This window comes from Phyllostomus discolor, chromosome X (genome assembly GCF_004126475.2).
Source record: "Phyllostomus discolor isolate MPI-MPIP mPhyDis1 chromosome X, mPhyDis1.pri.v3, whole genome shotgun sequence".
NCBI classification, from domain to species: Eukaryota; Metazoa; Chordata; class Mammalia; order Chiroptera; family Phyllostomidae; genus Phyllostomus; species Phyllostomus discolor.
The window spans coordinates 10539435-10557611 of NC_050198.1; the positions used below are offsets into that span (position 1 = coordinate 10539435).

At 42.8% G+C, this 18177-nt stretch overlaps 1 protein-coding gene across 1 annotated transcript in view; it reads left to right on the top strand.

Moving 5' to 3' along the window:
* Positions 1-18177, top strand: part of PTCHD1 (patched domain containing 1) — a 55513-nt gene that overhangs the window by 11790 nt on the left and 25546 nt on the right. The gene's annotated exons all lie outside the window — the stretch shown is intronic.

Consider the following 18177-nt stretch of genomic DNA (forward strand, 5'->3'; position numbering starts at 1 on the left):
TCAATAACAGATAACTCCTCTCTCACTTAATTTACATGACCACAGTGTTTCCCTAGGAAATCTCACAGGCATAAATAGATCTGTGAGCACATGAGCACTTCAAAGGAAAGAGTGGGGTCAGAATTTGCCAGAGATCAGGAGGACCAGGCAAAGTGATAATTGTAAAGCCCCTTGAAATTCTGAAATGTAAGATTTTGCTTAATTGGGGTCTTAATCGTTTAGCTCAGTGTGTTCCCCATCTCCCTTCTAAAAGTTGTTTTCATGGGATATAAAAGAAATCTGTAATTATTTAGGATCAAAATCAAATCCACCAAAAAATCTTCCTGCCTACCTGGTTCTCTTCAAACAAAACAAACCTCTGGTGTATGTGAGGATTAGCAGTTCTTCTCAAATGTGATTGTGCTTTCAAATTCCCTGGGAATTTGATTAACATGTATATCCTCATTCAGTAGGTCTGGAATAGGCCTGAGGTCTTGCACTTCTAACAAGCTCCCAGGGCTGCTGCAGCTGCTGCTGGTCTGAGGACCACAATGAGTAAAGCCGAGAATTGGTGGGCCTCAGGAACATTTCTGTACGTTTCTGTATCCTGACTAGTTAATTACCCAGTGCCATTTAATTGCCTCCATACTGTAAAGCAGTGTTTCTCCAACTTGAGTGGATTTGTCCTGGAGGACTTGTCGAAACACAGATTTTTGGTCTCACTGGAAGAGCTTCTGATTCTGTAGGTCTGGGTTGCAGGCTGAGAATTTGCATTTCTTTTTTTTTACATTATTTTTATTGTATTTTTTCCAGAGCATTTGCAGTTCTAACAGGTTTCCAAGGTGTTCTGTTCCTGCTGGTCCAGGGGCCACACTTTGAAAGCCACTGCTATGCAACACCCTAGTAATTGGCTGCCAGCACTGATCCCCCCAAAATGCAGCCTCTCACTCTCTGTAGGACCTAAGCAACACACACAAGCAGGGCACAAAAGTTACTTGTGCAGCAGTTAATTCCGAATGGTGCTGTAATAGCTACTTGCAAAGGGTACTACATAAGTCTGAACATTTTAAGTTTGTAGTTTAAGGCAAGCATATTGGACAGAGGGGCCTGCTCTGTTGCCTGTCTCCAGGTACTGGCATTTAGGAGAAAGGGCCTGAATAGAACGATGCACACTTTAAGATGGAGGGGAGAGGCATAAGCCCCTGCCCACTCATACACACCTATACTGTGGCTATAGTTGCTGCCTTCACTGTGTGATTGCCAAAGCTTCCTTTCTTCCAAAGACTTCCCACACAGGGTCACCCGCCACTTGCCTTTACAGTAACTTTTTTTACATCAAACCAGAAGGCACAGCAGGGACAAAATAGGAGGGACATGTTGCATTGCTGAGACGAGGACCCAGCCCTGTGGTTGCCAGAGGTACGGTGTCCACCACAAGGACTCTCACAGCTAATGTTCAGTTTCAACTACTGTCTGATGTCTGTGCTGTTAGAGAGAGATGAAGCCGAACTACAGTGAAGTTCAGCAAGTGCTGGTTGTGGCATAGTGGCCTAGGGGTTCTTTCAGAGCCCCAGGGTTCTGTGTTTGAGGCTGTGAACCACATATGTCCATGATGAAGTCAGTTAACCTCTCTGGGGTCTTCATTTCCTCACTCAGAAAATGGGATCAACAATATCACTATTATGGGGTTGGAAGATAAAAGGAGATAATGCATGAACAAACTTTATAAAGCGCGGTGTGCCTACAGCCACACAAATCTCATAGTATCTGCACTGAACGAGGATATGTTGGTCTGGGGCAAGGATTCCCAGGGGAGAAGAATAAACACCTTCGTCACCCAGTTCACCTATTTCATATCACATCTTCTTCTGTTTAAAAAAAAGTGCCTTTACAGTCAGGGACTACCTTTTGCTAAACAGAAGCTTGGCTTACATGGCCTCATACTCCCAGATGATGCAGTATTACATCAGTCTGTATATTTTACTTGGAATGACCCAAGGAGAATAAATAGCATATTTGATCATCCACCGTCTACACTTGCAAAGCCTTGAGACCTGCACTATCCAATTCAGAAGCCACTAGCCATATGTAGCAATTTGATTCACATTTAAGTTCGTTAAAATTAGAAATTCATTTCCTCAGTTGCAGTAGCCACTTCTCAAGTGCTTAATGGCTACATGTGCCTGTAACAGGCGGAAGACATGAAGCACATTTTCATCATTGGAGAAAGTTCTAGTCGACAGTGCTGCTTTTCCCAGATGAAATAACTGATACATCTTAACCAGTAAGCAGTGGGATCAAGATTCAAACAGTTCTGGGTTCTAAAGCATCATTTTAAAAATAACTAGACTAGACTGCCTCCGTGAAATACAGAAATAGATGAGTGAGGCATGGCCCCTGGTGTCTGGTGGCCTTGAAGTAGTATTTCAATCAGTAACAGAGTAAGGGGGAACTTTCAGTTGCAGCTTCGACATGTAAAGACCTTGGGAGTTATCACTCCAATCTTTACAACAAGAAAAACCGAGATGAACTGAAAACCAATGACTTTTCTTGCACACATCAGAGAACTGAGGTCACGGGGCAGACTGCTATCCCAAAATCTGTATAGGCAGGCACATCTATAGGACGCAGGCACAATCTGCTTACCTGGAGCAGAAGCCTTGGGTAGAAACACTTAAAAGGTAATTTGGGCAAACTGCTAGAGGCTGAGTGTGCAGTAGCATGAGAGTTCGAGACTTCCAAGGGGCTGCAATCACTACCTTTGCAGGAGGAGGGGTCAGAGGGCTCATACTTTCTTGGGCTTCCCTTCCAGAAACCCCACCAGATTCCCAAGGTGAAGATGGGGCAGGGAAAGGTGGAAGAGTAGTCACTGTGAAATCTATCCAGTCTTCTCCACAACAAAGGCCTTCCTCTCCAGGGAAGAAGATGTGGCCAGAGCACAATTCTTAAACTTCATCCTAGGTTCCTCCCAGTAAAGCCCCCTTCCATCTTCTGAATGTAATGGAGGGGGGAAGAGTCCTCAGGTATCAGGGCTTCAAGGAAAGAGATTAGAAGTGCTGCAGCCAGGGAAGGGAGTGGGGGGCAGGGGGAACTATATCACAGGAGAAATACCTGTGAAGGTCACAGCCTCAAGGCACAGGCCCACTTAAAGACTGAGATTTCATCAGCAGATTGTAGGGCATTTCACTTCCTTATACCTTATCACTATATCAACAGGCCTCTAGTATAATAATAGTAGATTATAGGTGAAAGCTGCAAAACACAGTCTCTCTGAGGAGGAGTACTTCGAGAAGTCCAAAGTCAAAAGGAGAGACAAAAACAAGAAATGTGAAGTTTCTGGTACCTATTGCCACAACAAACATTAGATACATCCCAACTCCTAGATTAATATAAATCTTCACTGTAAAGCCTATATACCTCAGTTCCTATTAACTGATACAATATGTCCGATTGGGGGGTAGGGGATTACAAAGCATGCCAAAAGAAAAAATACATACTCTGAAGAGACAAAGGAAGCATCAAAACCACACTCAAATATGACACAGATGTTAGAACTGTTAGGCAGAAAACTTAAGATAACTATGATTAATTTGTTATGGACTTTAATGGAAAGAGTAGACAACAGCAATAACAGACAAATACTCTAAGTAGAGAGATGGGAACTCTGAGGATGCATCAAGAGGAAATTCTAGAAAAACTGTAACAGAAATGAAGAGTGGCTTTAATGGACTCATCAGTAGACTCAATGCAGTCTGAGAAAGAATCAGTGAGCTTAAATATAGGGTCACAGAAACTTCACAAACTGAAACACAAAGAGACAAAAGAGTGAAAGCACCCTAGAACATCCAATAATTGTGGGACAATATCAAAAAGCATAGCTACAGTGGTCCCCAATCTTTTTGGCACCAAAGACTGGTTTAGTGGAAGACAATCTTTGCCACAGATAGGGGGAAGGGATGAGGGAGATGGTTTGGGGATGATTCAAGTGCATTACATTCAAGCTCACCTCCTGCTGTATGGCCCAGTTCCTAACAGACCCAAACTGTTCTGCAGCCCAGAGGTTGGGGACCCCTGATATAACATACATGTAATTAGAAAATGCTAGAAGGAGAAGACAGAATGTAGCAAAATAAATGTTTGAAGTAATAATTGCCAGTAACTTTCCAAAATTAGTGACAGACACCAAACTACAGATCCAGGTAGCTCACAGAAACACCAAGGAAAATAAGTATCCATAAAACCACATTGAAGCATATCATATTCAAACTGGGAAATCAAAGACAAAGCACATCTTCAAAGAAGCTGGGGGGTAGAGGGAGACACCTTACATGTAGAAGAACAAGAATAAGAACTATATCAGACTTATCAGAAAACACAAGCAGGAAGACAATGGAGTGAAATATTTAAAGAGTTGAAAAACCTACCAACCTAAAATTCTATGCCCAGCAAAATTATGCTTCCAAGTGAAGGAGATATAAAAACTTTCTCAGAAAAACAAACACTGTGAATTCACTGCCTGCAGACCTTTCCTGCAAGAGATGTCCTTCAGGCAGAGGCAAATTATATACGTCAAAATCTCAGATCTATGTAAGAATAAATGAAGGTAAGAGAAAATCTTTTTTTGTTTTCTTATCCTTAATCTAAAATATAACTGTTTAAAATAGTAATAGTAGCAATGTATTGAGAGGTTATAACATGGATGAGTGCAATAGATGTCAGCCATGTCACCAGGGACAGGAAAGAGGAATTGGAAATAATTATAACTGTACTCCAGGTGAAGCATGCAGTATTATTTGAAGGTGAACTTAGATTAGGTGTAACTATATATTGTAATTGTAGGGCAAGCACTAAAATTAATTGAAAAGTTTAATCAGTATACCAAGAGATAAAATGGAATAATATGAAATTCTCAATTAAAACCAGACAAGGCGGGGAAAGAAGGAACAAATGCAACTAGAGAACAGTTAAAACCATGGCAAATATTAATCCAACTATATCAGCGAATACTTTAAATGTGATATATATATATATACACACACACATATACATACATGTCTGTCCATTAAAAGGCAGTGACTATCAAAGTAAATTAAGAAAAATTGAGGCTCAGTTTATGTTGTCTACCAGAAACACTTTAAATATTAAAGACTCAGGTTAAAAATAAAGTGATAGAGAAAGTCTATCAATGCTAACACTAATCAAAAGAAAGCTGAGGTAGCTATATTTCAGATACAGCTGACTTTAAAACAACAAATTATCAGGAATAAAGAGGGACTAAAGGGATCGGTTCCCCAAAAAGACATAGCAATCCTAAACATGTATGCACCTCACAACAGATCATTAAAATACATGAGAAGTGCCAGAACTAAAAGAATGAGGAGTGAAAAGTAGCCATTGGATTGACCTGCTTAGAAGTCACTGTTGAGCTTCGGTTAATGCTGGGACATGGTCTAGACTGGAGTGGTTTGAGAAGTGAGTGGGAGGTGAGGAAATGAAGTTAGCAAGCATGAATCTCTGAAGTATAGCTGGAGACAGCAAGTGGAAGGAGCTCCGTAAAGAAGGGGAGATGTGGCAGAATTGGAAGGGAAGTGGGAGCAATGAGGCCATTTTTAATATGGAAGAGACAGAGGCATATTTCAGAGCACATGGGAGAAGGGGGGATAAACAGTACCAGCAAGAAAGAAAGGAAAGGCAGAACCCAGTGGAAGGAACCGATCTTAGAGAGAGGGTGAGCCGTGTCCGTGATTTTCAGGAGGATTGAAAATACAGGTAAGGGTATTTTTATGAAGATGTTAGCAGATTAAGAGTAATTTCCGTATGATGACTTGGTGTTTTCAAGATAACAAAGTCAGTAGCTGAAAGTGAACCTTTAGCACTTGAGAGTGCTAAAAAAAAGGTGAGCACCTGTCTATCTATAGGCATGGAGGCCAATTGACAAGGGGATGGAAAGAGACCAGGTAATTAATCTATAAAGCAGTGCCTTTTGCAGAATGTGGATATGAAAGCAAAGGGATAATCTCTCCTTCCCTTCTGTGTCATTATGGACAAAGGAAGAAGACATTGAAGTGGAAGTGAGAGACAAGTGGACAGAGTTCACACTGGGTAGATTTAAATTTCAGAAGAATATGAATTATACAGAAGGAAGGATTTCTTAACTCCAGGAGCTTTTTGGCATTTGAATGGCTTGTCAGAGGAGACGGAAATTATCAAGAATGGTTCAGCTAGACGTTGGGATGGCATGACCTCCAAGGGTGACACAGACTCCAAAGTCCGTCACATATCTCAGTGGTTCTCAACCCTGGCTACAGGCAGAATCACTGGAGGAAAGAAACATACCATGCCCAGGTTTCACACCCATAGATTCTCATTCCGTTGGTCTGAAACAGGGTGGCCTGCTGCAAACGTGGCCCACAGACTGGCAGCGACGGCCCCTGAGACCTTGTTAGAACTGCAAAATCCTAGGCTCCACCCAGACCTATGAGGTCACAATCCGTATTGTTACAAGATCCCCAGTTGAGTTGTGTGCACATTAAATGTCTGAGAAATGCTGGACCAGAGGATGGTCTAGAGCAGAGCCAGACATGACTATTTTTTAAGAGCTCCTTCAGGAAATACTAATATGCAACCAGAGTTGAGAACCACCCTAAGTAGAAAAAGAGATACTTTTAAAACTGTAGTAAGCTCCTATGATTGAAATGTCATAGTATTCTACAAACACACACACACAGAGTACATGCAAAAACTGGTGAAATCCAAATAAGGCATGTAGTTGAGAGTTCATACAATGCTAAAGTCAGGTTTATGGTTTTGACCATATACTGTGGTTATGTAAGATGTTATCATTAGTGGAGCTCTGAACCATATTTATAACTTCTTGTGAGTCTTAAATTATTTTAGAATAAAAAGTTAAAAAGAAAAATGATAAACTAAATGAGGTCCTGCCTGGAATGAGGGGTAGCCATTCTCCATCATCATCATCTAAGAAGTAAACGAGCTCCATCATTCATTCGGAGGGATGCCACTGGAGAATTGAAAGCAAAGGAGTGACAGGTTTGGATTTGTGTTTTAGAAAAATAAATCTGGTGGCAGTTTGGAAGATTGACTAAAAGGAAAAAAAAAAGATGTGTTAGGAAGCTGTTTCTGTCATCCAGATAGATTATAAGGGCTAGAACCAAATCAGGAGTGATGAAAATGGAGCACAAGAGGATGGATTTAAGAGATGTTGGAGGTAAAAATCAACAGGACTGGATGAATGATTCACACATTGTCAACCTTGGCTGTGTGCATTGGCCCCCAGAAGCTTTTTAAAATACATATGCCCTGGCGTTCACCAAGAGATTCTGATTTAAAGGTGTGAGGGTGAGCCCAGAGAGTTCCACACCTGGTGCACATGGGCAGGGTTCACAGCAGCTGGCTCGGGCAGAGGGGGAGGGAAGTGCAGGGTCCACCTCACAGGTTTCCACTCCCCTCATGCCCCAAAACTCAGAGGGTAACAGGAGGAGGTAGCATAGAAACAGCCCTGATAAATTAGAGAAGTAGCCGTTTTCCACTGGTTTTATGTTGAGTAAATTTGTAAAAATTTAAGTTAAAACGTGTAAATCCATTATCCTTACAGCCTAGCTATCTTCCCATGGCTTACCTAAATATGTATTTTTAAGTGAAAATAACACAATTCAGTTGTGCCATCTAAACAAAACCTGATCTTACTAAAACAACAGCAACAACTTTCTATTAACCCCAAATTTTGAAGTATTTATTCTAACAGAAAAATCTTCAGGAAGCTGGGCTGAATGCTTTGCGAGTAAGGTGGAATTCTTTGTTTTTGCTGCTGTCAGCCCCTCCCAACCTTTCTCCTAAACCCGCCTGGATACCATTTCTGTCTTCTCCAGGGAAGTCTTCCATGTTGGGTTGGTTGGTTTTTGCTCCAGCGAGGCTGTTGTTTGGAATCCATCCAAATGCTACAATAGGTGTGGAGTGTAGTGGCTCACGCCCCTGCTCTCGTGAGTCAGCAGGGCAGCAGGCAGAGCAAAGCCTCACATCGCCACTCACCCTTAATAAACCCCCGGATTCCATGAAAAGTGTACTGGGAGCATGCACCATGCCCTCAAGAGCCTTGAGCTGGAATGGCTAATGGATTGTCTTTTACAGAGTAACCTGCCAAAGCCACCAGTCTCTCTTGTAAGAACAATCTGAGGTTTCCCCACTGAGAGTTGCTTGCTACCTATTGGAATCTCTCTTTCTAAAGTGGTGTGCAAAGCACCGTGACAATGTTTCCATTTCAAAATGGTCTGATCTTTAGCACTTCAATTTTCCCCTTAAAGGACATCTTTGTCCCTTTTTACTTAAAAAAAGAAAAGTTACAAAGCTCGCTAGTATCCATTGTTATGATGCATAAGTACCTCATAACGTAATAAGCATGGTGCAGCAAAGTATAACAATTTAACTGGTTACTGTGATGTAGAAAACATTAAAATGGCATTTAGAGGGATCATTCTGTGTTCCAGGTTCTTCTGTTACATTGTCTCAGCTTTCTATGACCTGTGTTATTTACAAGGTAACAGGGTAACACCTATGCTCATCCATTTCTTAAATGAGCCAAAACTTAGTTTGAGATCTGCAGGCTGCTTTACATTGATTTTGATAAAGCTACTTCACCTTGGAAAAGGAGAGAGGAAATGATAGACTGAAAATTTAAAAAACCCCTTTATTCCTAATTTCAAGGTCCTATTCTTTCCAGAATTGCATCTATTAATATCCACCTGTGTGTTCCCTTGAGAGCTGGGCTGGAAAGCATTATTTCTGCTGGTGTGTGTGTGAGTGTGTGCATGTGTGTTTAAATTGCCACAGCATCTTTACTTGTAGACATATAAGTAATCATCTTATCCTACATGTTCTGATTCCAATTATTTATTTGTCTTGCTTCCCCCCAGCCCTGCAAGCCTTTGAGAACTAGCTAATACTCTTGCTCGATCACTTCTCGCTATTTAACTAGGCTTCAGGGCATGCAGGTGGCAACTGTCTAATGCATGCTGGTAAAGCCTGGGTGATTGGACAAGAGCGTGCTGACTTGTGCAGAACGTTTCTGTCCTGAGTGTGTGCATGCATTGTGCTGGGAGTGGAGATATAACAAAGAATAAGATACAAAGATCTAAAAGAATATGTCCTATAATATAGCAAGTGATGAGACAGATGTATTCACACACAGGAGACCAGAGAGCGCTTCGTCTGCATTTCCAGGGCAGGCTTCCTGGAGGAGGTGGTGGCAGAGCTGAGCCCGTCAGTTCCAACAAGTCCAAACTCCTAGGAGAGAGAGCTGGGCATTGCGACTTCACTGTCACCCTGCAGCCCTTCCCGAAGCAGCCGCAGTTTCTTATTACTGCTGACCTGCAGCAGCTTCTCCCCTCACATAGAGGACAGGGCTCTATGTGCCCTACAGATCCTTCCTGCCTCACAGCAAATAAGGCACTGCAGAATGTCATGGCTGTGCTCCCCGCAACCCAGAGAAAGATAAATTCTTTATCACAAAGAATAAAACCCTCGCCCTGACTGATGTGGCTCAGTGGGTTGGGCACCATCTTGCAAAGCAAAATGTCGCTGGTTTCATTCCCAGTCAGGGCACATGCCTGCCTTGCGGGGTCAGTCCCCAGTTAGGGTGCATTCCAGAGGTGTTTCTCTCTGGCATTCATGTTTCTCTCCCCCTCCTATCTCCCTCCCTTCCCCTCTCTCTAAAAATAAATAAATAGAATATCTTTTTTAAAAAAGAATAAAATCCTCACATCATGAGACAGGCAGTTGCTCTATGGCAAGAGCACCACTTGGCAGCCAGGAAGAATATGGGATTTCTAGGCATTTGGGTTAAAACCATCATGTGCCTCACGAATAGAAACTCATGGGCAAAGGGGCCGGCCACACTTACTGATTGAAATGGGGAGAGGTTCCAACATTTACGAAGAACCTGCAATGTGCTCCTCCGCCAGGCATTGTATCTATACTCTTCCTGAAATCAACCACACCTCTGGACAGCGATCCCTTTTTGATGATAAGGAAACTGAGGCTCAAGAAGGGGGATTTTCTCAAGGCTATCACGTGGTCACTTAGTTGCATATAAACACAAGTCTGTGTGACCCCAGTGTCAGGCTCTTTCTCGCATGACAGGCCACCTCTGGAGCTCTTTTTTCTTGCAGTCTTTACAGCCAGTCTCACTTGACTTGAATTTAGATATTCCCCCACAAATCAATAATGAAAGGACAAAACAACCCAATACAATAATAAAGGGGGCGAAAGATTTCAGAGTGGGCTGTATCCTCAGAGGATACCCACGTGTCTAATGGGCGCATATGAAGTGCTGAGCTTCATGCATCATGGAAATGTGCATTAAAACCCAAATGAGATACCAGTACGTGCCCACCAGAATGGTTAAAAAATTAAGAAGATTGACGTAGGGCAACTGGAACTGTTGTACCTTGCTGGTGGAGATGTACAATGGTACAATCACTTTGGAAAAATTAAACTAAATGTATGCCTCTTCTGTGATCCTGAAATCCCACTCCTGAGTTGATATACACAGTGGTATGTTCAGGCTGGCGCCCACTGGCTCCTAAAAGCTGATTGGGCACATCTCTTCCTAACGCACATCCCCCTGGCAGTTTGAAATTGGCTGTGGAAGAGGAATTTACAAATGCTTATAAATCAGAGCTATTTTTGTTACAGAACTTATTGTTAAACATTTACCAACACATCACTGCATATACCTGAGAGAGATGAGTGTATATGTCCACCGAAAGATTTGTACAAAGAATGCCCAAAGCAGTTTTATTTATAAAAACCCAAAGCAGAAACAATGTAAAAAGACCACCAACAGGAGAATGAAGAAATAAATTATATCATCATATAATAAAACACAAACAGCAAAACTAAATAAAAATAGCAAACTACTGATAAACACAACACAGGTGAATCTCATGGGCCCTGGGTTGAGCAAAAGAAAGCAGACACACAAGGGGAAAGCTTAAGAGTAAGCCAAGCTAATCAATGCTGACAGAAGTCAATCATTTTGCTTCAGGGGTTGTGGGAAGGGTCACGAGGGGCCTTCTGGGTGCTGTAGATATTCTGTATCTTGATCTGAGCAATGTTTCTATGCACATGTACCTAGAAAATGCATTGAGCTGTACAGTTCAGATTTGTGCACTTTACTGTACAAATGTTATACCTCACTACCAAAGAGTGTGCACACACATGGGTTCTATTCGGAATCCCCATTAATAAGGTGGAAGAGTTAGACCCTCACAGCAGTGCAGAGCACAGAGCACCCAGCCATGGTGAATAACGACAAGAAGAAAGGCAGCCTGAATCTTGGCAGACAAATCGGCTCAGTTTTAGTAGCCCCAGAGCTGATGCAGGGAGAGTTTGCCTCCACCAGCACACGCTCCCTGGGCACATCACTACCTGGGAAGGAATCCAGTGAACACATCAGCTATGTCTCCCACACACCTACCGTCTTAACAGCACTAATGCAGAAACGGAAAGATAGGGACTCTCATCCCATTTCGGCAATATTCTAGCATTTGCTGTCAACAGAGAACACCGAAGCCTGAGGCCTTACCTGCCGAGATGTTCCAGGAGGATGCAAAGAGTCTTCGAGTGTTTTTTTTTTTTCAAATAAAGTAAAAGCCAAAGAAATGCCTGTCTCCTTTGTCATCAGCAAGAAGAAGGATGAGAAAGCATGCCACCTCCCAGTTCTCCACTCCTGAAAGGGTGCAGGCCTGAGCCCTTGAGGAGTCACAGCGCATTTTTGTAATCAGAACTGTAATGCATACACTGGGCTATGCCCCAAATGGGGGAGGTGTACACTCGATAACACCTGGCCATTTAGATTCATAAACTTACCAGAACCACTTGAGAAATTTCTTGTATACTTACTGTATACAAGTTGGTCTCATCAAAAGAAAAGTGTCCACCATCAAAAAACACTGAGTATGAAGAGAGGCTCCAAAGATCCTAACTTTACAACCTAAGGCTTGAGTGTTGTTTTATTTCAACCATACCATAGTTGAATATACAAGAAAGTGGGGGGTTGGTTTTCACATGGTGTAATGTTTTCAGGACACTAGGAAACTCTAATTCCAGGAGGTTTTGAGTAGCAGATATCTTAGTTGGGTTTTCCCAGAAGTGGGCCTTGAAACAAAAGGGCAAGTAAAGGCAGTTTATTTGGGATGTGACGGGCAACCGGAAGGGGAGCTGGGCAGTGAGACAAAAAGGGGAAGGAGCCTAAAAGGCAGTGTGATCAAACAGGCCATGGCTGCAGGCAACTGGAGTCCAACCCACTGGGGAAGCTCTGGGAATCATCTGAACACACACTCACCCGTGAGTAATCCCACCCATGGGGAGGGAGCTGGGTATTTATATGCTGACTCCCATCTGTCATTGGTTGAGTTGTGCTCCCAGGGCATGTTAATTCCCCAGAACTGGCTGCCAAGCAGATGGCACAGTGGGCTCTCTGACAGCGAATTGTGGGTGCTGGAATTCAAAGGCAGCCAGGTACGCTCTCAAGAGGTAAGGGCTAGAAGATAAGAGCAGGGTGCCAACTGCATCTGCTACAGACGAACTTGAGGCCACTGGCCAAGAATGACTGTACTTGTATGTTCTATAGTGCACTTTAGAAGCATACAAGTACATGCAGAGAAGTGAAAGGCCAGACACTGGTTAGATTTGCACGTCTATAAATCTACAATTGATGGGCAACGCATTAAGACCCAAACCCAGGAAATGCAGTTCAAATGTTGAACTGGTACTATGGATCGGAAAGTTTTCATCAAATTCTACTGCCTGGCTTCCTCCCTGGGCTCAACTCCCCAGACGTGTAAAAAAGCAGACATGTCAGTTGTCTCCTCCACGTCAGCGTGATCGCCATGGTTCAGATCTTCACCAATGAATTCATTATTGCATTCATGTTTTAATCCACCTCCCAGCCTCTGATCTCCACCCCTGCGGATCCAACTTCCACACTGCAGGCAGAGTGATCTTCCCCCAACATAATTCTAATCATCCCGTCCCCTGTTTGAGGTCCTTCACTGGCTGCCAGCTGCCCACAGGACAAAGCCCGCTTTCTAAGTTCAGCAGACAAAGCCTTGTGTGAGCTGGACCTTGCTTGCTTTAGCTTTCCTCTCGGTTCTCCCACCGGCCTGAATCACTTCCATGTCCCCCTGATATCTGTTCTGTGCCTCTGGGATGTTGTCTGTGCTGCAATGTCTGCCTAATATACTCTGTCCACCAGTTCATACCCCCGTGCTGAGCCTCTGCCCATGGGTGATTTCTCCTCATTCTTCAGGTGCTAATTTAGAAGTCACTTCCTCCAAGAAGTCTTCCCTTGTGCCTGCAAGGTTAGTGTAGGTGCTCTTCCCTTAATATCCAGCACATGTCCCATCTTAGAACTCCATGCAAATTTTGTAATTGCTTCATTGCTCATCTGTATCTGCCAAAGTTTCATTGTGCTGTGAAGACACAGCCATCCCTGTCATGTTCATATGGCATTTACATAAGACCAATAGTTACTAATAAATACAGGGGTGGGCAGACGTAGGTTTATGGGTGTTCAGTATGAAAATAATACAATAATTAATAAATAGTAATACAAAAATCAACTTTCACATACAATTGTGAATCTATTTTGTCCCCCCACCCTTGAATGGGAAGATCCTCCCTCATCCAGCCCTTGTCTCCTCTTCGACTTTGTATTTCCTTACACCACAAACATGCATGCGCACACGCACATACACACACGTAATAGACTAGATTCACTGTGTCCTCATTACATCCTTTAGCTACTCCTATCATAGAACTGTGACCCCTTATTTCACTTTGTTTTTTGTCTATGCGAACCAGTTCTGAAGTCCAGAATTGGTTCTGGCCTGAAGTCCACCAGACTAAGTTTCTCGAGGGTAAAACTGTATCCTAGTGTTCCTTATCTCCCCGGGGTTTGTCCAACATACTGTAGACACTTAGTACATGTTGAGTAAATGGTTCACTGCTGATGAAATGCAGAAGACTTTCTTGGCATGACCCTAACCCCCAACAGAGTAAAACTGCTCTGGCCTCTCACATGCTGCCCAAGACCCATTTCACATCAGCAAACTTTGAAAAATTGCATCTGCCGAGTTTGTGAGGCCCTGTCAGCATTAAAGCAAGATAGGATCACCCAGAGTGACATCTTTGGACATGAAAGCAACCTTTGCTCCTGGCTGGGCAGAGCCACATGTCAAGGAGACAACCAAGTGGAAACCATCTGTCAGTTCCAGCAGGGCCAGTGTGCTCAGGGCAGGTAGAGGGAATGCTATGAGGGTGCTATGAATTCCTTCCACCTCTGCAGTAGTAAAAAGAATGGGGCTCTATGAGAGCTGAATCCTACAAAACATCAGAGCCTTGGCAAGAATGCAAGTTGCAATGGAAGGAGGTTAGATGTGGTCGGAAATCATGAGACAAGTCTTTCCAGAGTCCTTTCCCCGAGGCCCATCTGATGACAGCACAGCGTCACCTGCAACAGTCAAGGTCCCTTCAGCAGTGACGGGTCTGCACAGCAAAGGACTGCCATCTCACGCCCACTGTGAGGCAGGAATGGGTGAAGTCACATCAGCGTTCCCATCCTCTGGGACACCCACAAGCAGAGAGAGCATCCTGTTTTGCTTATGATGATCCCATTCCATGCCTGGTGTCCCTGTAAATTAAGTGTCCTCTCGCACTCTCAAAGGTGTTCCCATGTGGATGATAAATTATATGGTCACCCTACCACCAACAGCATTAACAGCAGGCAAAAATCTTCACAGGGGCATGACAGGCATTTTTATATTAGTTTCTAAACTTTTCCGTGTTTTTAAAAAACTTCCCCTCCAACAAAAGAAATCCAACAAACGCACAAGAAAAAAACAAACTGCTCTATAATTAAGCATAACACATAATTATTTCAGTACCCAATCTCCTACCTAAATTGTTTTCCTGCTCTTATATTTTTAGATTATAGCCTAACCATATCCATTTGTCTAATGAGATCAGCCATTTGTCTGCAGTGTGTAAACTACAGGACTAAATTCAATGTCATCTGTTTATTTAAGATGGAAATGATATGCATGTAGCACAGTAGCCTTTGGGTACAAATGAAATATCATTCAGTATCACCAGAGAAAATATAAATCAGCAAGAAGGAATAAACATTGAAGGCTCTCAGTCAGCACATCTTTGTTGGGCTTCCTCTATGTGCCAGGGAGACAGGATGGAGTTAAACAGTCTCTGCCCTCATAGAGTGAATATGAACATTTGGGAAGGGGTGACACCCAAATCTGGTAGCAGCCCCAACTTCAATGTGCTATTTTACAATAAATCCCCAAATTGCCAGCCCTTTTCATGAGTATGTTCTATAAAGTATTTTTCTTTCCTCGCGCGCGTGTGTGTAAGAGAGAGATGGCAGGGGAGTCACACAGGAAACATGCAAGATGCAAAGGACGCTATTTGGAGTGATGAAAGTCATCTCCTTGCACATCTGTTTTCCTCATCTCCAGCTGGTTGCACGTGCTTGTCATTGGAAATGGGGTTACGGCTTCTCTCTGAGGTCTCTGTGGTAGATATCTGGCATTTTCTGGGCCTCACTATTCAGTATGGGTCAGAGCCTTACTGTTTCTCCTAGGCTGCTTTGTCATGTTTGACCCCTTGACTTTGCTATGTCATCACCACTTTTAATTCATTACTGCTGCTAACATCTCATGCTGGGGCTTAACTGTGCTAAAGCCTAATACCCCAAAACAAGTTTATCAATGTCCAGATGGCCAAAGCAGAGAGATTAGGGGGTAAAGTCTTCACTTTACCAAAAGAATCCCCATTAGGGAACAATCTTCTGAGCCCAGGATTTAAATCAGAGCTGATCCACTTATGAATTTTTTTACTATGGGCAAGTTACTTAAGCTCCTCGAGGCTCAGCTTCCTCACCTGTAAACGCAATATGACATCCACCTCCCGGAGTTGCTATGAGGATTAAATGAGATGGTAGATGCAGCATTTCTTGCACTAAGCCCCAACACTTTGAGGGTACTTAATACTTTTTAGTTTCCTTCTATCAGCCCCTTCACAGTTCCCCACCTAGTCTGAAGCACATGGTAACCTAAATGGGCAGCTAACCTGAAAAAGGTGCGCAGGTTTCGGGCTTATCTTAGACAGTGCCACGTTCTCAACACACACCAGCCAGCTGTTCTCCTCAAATATTTGTATTAGTATATACTGTTAACCCCATTTACTCTTTAGTCTCTCAGTAAAGATGTGAGCAAAAATCTTTCATCTATACATGTCATTGACTATAATTTTCAAGAATAACTGAGGAAGTTCTATGGATTAAAGAAAAAAAGTTAAGGAAAATCAGGCCAAACAGAGGGTAGAAGTGTCTTTTTGTTTGTTTGTTCACTTTGTTTTTGCTAACAACCCTCTACTGGGTACCAGTTGTGTGCCAGAGACTATACTGATCGCCTTATGTTCAATTTCTCATTTATCCTCCAACAACCCTAATGAGATAGTTACTATTATTTTCCCCCATTTTAAGATGGGGAAACTGAGGCACAGAGCAAGCTGTTAAGGAACAGCTTAGTGTCCAGGATCAAACATCTAACTGCCAAAGCTAGCAGTGGAGCCAGACAGTCTGTCTTCTCCACGCCACACTATATATCAACAGTACCACCTTGTAGAAGGTTCAAGGCCCTAAGAAGCTGAATTTGCCCTATAAGACTTCTTTTCAGATCTGGAACAGGGCAGCAGTTAAGACGCTCTTGTGACTTTTTAGGTCAGGAGCTTTGTGTGAGAACAGAAAAAAAAATATTTCCAGGGGAAACTGTACCATCAGGTAATAATAACATGAATTATATCAACTCATTCCTGTAAAGCTGGTGGTCCGTCATTCAGGAGCATCATTACCAGGTCATTAGGTGGAGCTTTTTTCTTGTTTCTTCTTTTATAAGCCTTAATTTTCATTGTTCACAAGCTCAGCACCCATTAGAAACTTAGTAAATCCACTGAAGGAAAAATAATTGCCCAGGAGCTCTTCTGATGGAGACACTTGTTCATAATTTTATGAAGTTAACATTGCTATGGATTATTTGCAGTTTCAAATACTTCATGGATGTGGTTACCTGGCACTTCTCTTTTTGTCTGAAGCTGAAGCCGTTACCGGTGTGAATGAGAGCTGCATGCAGGGGCTAATGCCCACACTATCCTCAGCCTTATTTTTGCTTGTGGAAAAGGGGATGAGTGGATATGTGAGATCTTTCCTAGCCCAAAACTGTTGTTTTATTCTTAAAAGCCTGTCTAGTACCTCCAGACTGTCCCTTGAATATCCAATTAAATTGTCCGACACCCCCCTATGAAAGCTCCAGTTCTGATGGGACTCTTGGGAAGAAGAGGCTAGGAGGGGAAAGAACAGACCCTTACTGAAGATCAGTTAGGTGAATCACATAAAATTGCCAACACTGAACCACTTTTTTACCTATAAAAATGGCAATTTCATATGGTTTAACCCAATGCTAAATGCTAGGCCAGACACCTTTTATATGTTATCACATGGGATCCTCATAATGATCCTATGAGGTCAGGTTTATCCCCATTTTACAGATAATGAAATTGAGTTAAATACCTAGAGTCATTGTCTTCATTTGGATTTCCCCAAAAGTTGACCCAAAGGCAAGGACTCAATGCAAGTAGTATATCTGGACAACAATCCCAGAAAGCACTGGTAAGAGAATGGCCACATGAGACAGGGAAGGGAAGTAGTAAGTTATAGGGACATTGTTACTCTGGAGCCTAATCCCTCTGGGGAACTCTGGGAAATGGTGCGGAACACATGCCACAGAGTCTTCCCTCTTTGGGGACAAGGAAGCTGGGCTATTTATACAGAAACTATTTTTACTTTTTTATTTATGTTTTAAAAGATTTTATTTATTTACTTTTATAGAATGGGGAAGAGAGGGAACGAAACATCGATGTGAGAGAGAAACACTGATCAGCTGCCTCTTGCCTGCCCCAACTGGGACCAAACTTGCAAAGGCAGGGATGTGCCCCAACTGGGAATTGAACCCGTGACCTTTTGGTTTGTGGAACAACACCCAACCAACTAAGCCACACCAGTCAGGGCTGCACTAATTATTTTCAGTCATTGGTTCAGGCCGATTGGTA